At 33.7% G+C, this 3,640-nt stretch overlaps 1 pseudogene; it reads left to right on the plus strand.

Moving 5' to 3' along the window:
* Positions 1-3,640, plus strand: part of LOC119582382 — a 26,908-nt pseudogene that overhangs the window by 1,935 nt on the left and 21,333 nt on the right.

Raw genomic sequence — 3,640 nt, forward strand, 5'->3', positions numbered from 1 at the left:
CCAAAATATTTTATATAAATTATTATATAATTTTTTATATACATATTATTAAAAATATATTTTTTTAAAATTTTTATTTTTTAAATTATAAAATATATATATATATTTATATATATAAAAAATTTTTATATAATTAAAATTTACCCCCCTACTTTTTATTATATACATATTTATTACATATTATTATATACATTTTTATTACATATTATTATACATATTTTTATAACATTTTATTAATACATATTTTATTACATATTATTATATACAATTATTATATTAATTAATATTTTTTTATATTTATTATATATATAATTATATATTATATAATATATTATATAATATTATATAATATATTAATTATATAATATATTTATTAATAAAATATTAGGAAAAGATCAGTGAACTTTTTTGAAAAATGATTTGTTAAAATAAATGTTTTGTTACAATTGTCCAGCTGTATTGGGTGCGAAAAAATGCTTTAAATAGAGCAACTAAAATTGATTAAAGGAGAAGGAATATGTTATGTATTAATTTGTAAAGGGAGTCCATAAAATGCAACAATTTGAAAATGCCAACCAAGCATTCTTTCAGGCAAAAGTGATGATTACTTATGCTGCTGGGGGTTTGGTCTTCTGTTTCTTTCAGCCTTGCTCTCTTCTATGAGTTTGATGTCACATTGTTATCCTATCCTTGGGGGCAAATCTTAATTTTCTCATCCTTTTCCCTTTTCAAGGGGTGTTGTAAGGGGGTAACAAGAAAGGTGGACGAGCCGCTGCGTAAGCCTCGGTGCCACATCTCCAAAAAGGCCACCATCCTCGGCCCGGGAGCCTCCGGAATCCAGAGGTGGGCCCACTGTTTGAAAGAGAGGGTCCTGACCGGGGTTTTTGATGACTTGGGGAAAATTTGGGCCCTGGCATTTTTGGACATGTACATGCACGACTGTTACATCCAAGGAAGTGAGTATTGTGGAGTGGAGGCGCACCCTTATTTTCCTTTTTAAAATTTAAGTGTTCTAAAATTTCAATTGAAAAAATTTTTTAAGAAACAGAGTATTGATGTCAGGATTTAAATTTTATAGCTACGTTTTTATTCTAGGGGGCCCATCTTAGAATATGAATGGGGAAAGTCACGTCATGATGTTGATGTATTTATGGGTTTCCCAAAATTCCAAGGGGTCCCATGGCCATAAATATTTGGTTTATTTTTCTATGGGATCCAAAAATTTTTGTAAAAATTTATAAAATGACAGATTTTTTCCAAATTCTCTTCCAGTAATGTTTTCTTGTCATGATGTCTTAAAACCACTTTTTCTACTATTATACCCTATTGATTTCTCCCTACGTCAAATATTATGAGTTCTGGGGAGCTCATGCCTTTATTTAGTGTAAACTCAACTTTTCCCCCCAAATTTTCAAGGAAAATAGACAAATTTATAAAAAAGTTTTTAAGCCTGTGTGTTTGTGAACGAGTGTCAAAAAGAGCACCAGGTTTCTCATTTTGGTTTTTTTGTTAGCTAATTCCCCTGCCAATTTCATGCATAGGGCTTTGGTTCCACCCATTTGTAAGTTCCCTTATGCAGCCAATCCAATGATTTTTTTTAAATTTGGTGTTTTATTGTGTTTTTAGGTTTTTGAAGTAGACTTCTTAGGATTTCAAATTTTTTTTAAAAATTTAGTTCGTACGTTCCAGGTATTACCTTTAATTTTCAAAGGCTTTTTTGTCAAAAAATTTTTTACATGACAAATTTTTCAGCCCCCTGCACTAATTTTTTTTTTCAGGTGGTGGCTATCAAAAAAAATGCCCCTACAATGGAAAAAAAAGTGCAGAAATGGCAAGACACCCTAAAGGGAGATAAGGTTCTTGCGAAATCTCCGTCACCCAAACACAGTAACCTACGAGGATGCTCCCCAAAGGAAATCTAAGTTGGGTGGTCCTTTTTGTTGATCATTTTGTTTGACTCAGGGTAAGTTTTTGGGGGATATTTTCCTCTTCTCTTTATCAGAAATCTCTAAAAGGGATCCCACACTCATCACCTTTTTTATGCACCCCATGTCATTCAATTGATAACTAAATTTCCCCTCATTTTCTTACCCACTATACTTGCGTATTTCATTCATTCATTCCATTGACATCTACCCCTTTAATTACTCTAATTATGTAACATTTTATTATTTTACTATTCCATTTTTAAATATTTGCTTGCTGCTAGTCTTTTTCTTGATGTTTTTAAATTTTTTTCCTTTTGTTTCACGTATTTGTTGACTGCCCTTTTTTCCCCACACATAAAGGGACCCCTTTCACCATACAAACTGGGGTGTGCACGTATCACTGTGTTTGAAAAAAATTTGAAAAATGGGAACTAAAATTTTATCCCAAACCCCCAAAAAAAAGGCTGTGGCAAAAAAAAACCGTTTGGTAAAAGAGGGTAAAAGGAGGGTCTAAAAATTGGTCTTGAGAGGCGTTTTTCCCTTCTTTTGGGGGGGGATTGGGGGGTTTGGGTGGTTTTTATTGGAACTATTTTTTGAGTGATTATTTAGAGTATTGTTCTTGGAAAAAAAAAAAATTGAAGAAAGGGGTGGGTAAAAGGTCAATCCCCTAACATTGTAGGAAAAATTTTCTGATTTGGCATTTACTTTTTTTTATCACGTACTTAAGAAGTAACATCGAAAATTTCAGATTTTGTACCAGGAACCCTAATTAAGGAGAGAAAACTTTTAAATTTAACACCCTCTTTTACACATGTGTTGCAGGGCAGGACAAGTGAATGGTAAACCTGACAAAATGTTATGTAAGGTCTTGTGTTGCAAAGAGTTTGGGGGTTTAAAGGTATTTGCTCTCGTCCGGGCTGTAAACTACAAAATGACTCCCAAAATTTAGAGCCTCATCACTTTTTCAAACATCCTTTCTGTCTTTATTAGTCTTTAGTTGTGTGTGTAAGTTAAAAATTTCTACATCAGTTTTAGCCCCTCTTACAGTGTCAGTCAAAAAGTAATCATTCTCTTACAATTTTTAGCGTGTCCCCCCGAAAGACATTTTTTACAATAGGTTATAGGTGCACTGCAGGGCAAACCATTCCCCCTGAGTTTTTGGGCCCGGGGGTAAATGCACTGGCAGTAAACTAAAAATAACACGGACGGATTATAGGATTGAATCCCAAATGTGAAAATTTTATTGATTTTTTATCCCCCCCCCCCCCCCCTGAGGGACAGTAAAAGAAATATAAAATGTTACTGCTACAAAATTTAAAAAAAAAAAGTTAATTTTTGGTTTCTATTAGGCAACTTCAGTTATTGTTTATCAACAAACCCCAAAAAAATAAAGGGAAATAAATAAAAATCTTTAATTTTGGAAGTTCTAGCTCTGCAGATACAGGCCACACAAATCTCCCCCCACTGTTCAGTATGCCTTCAAATAATCTAAAATTAAAGCGTCCCAATATGAAAACCCACTTTTTCTAGTCCTTAGTATTTCCATTTACTCCTGTGCTCTTGAGTCCTCTTTTGGCCACCTTAACCAAATCCGCTGGGGGACTTTGGGGTGGCTGGGCCTTTGCTCCGGGAATATGCATGGCCAACGGGGCTTCCCTCGGGGCCAAATTTCAGTGGATGCCTCTGCCCCACCCCAGAAAAGCGATAGAATT

The sequence above is a fragment of the Penaeus monodon genome, chromosome 15 (genome assembly GCF_015228065.2).
Source record: "Penaeus monodon isolate SGIC_2016 chromosome 15, NSTDA_Pmon_1, whole genome shotgun sequence".
In the NCBI taxonomy this organism is placed as follows: domain Eukaryota; kingdom Metazoa; phylum Arthropoda; class Malacostraca; order Decapoda; family Penaeidae; genus Penaeus; species Penaeus monodon.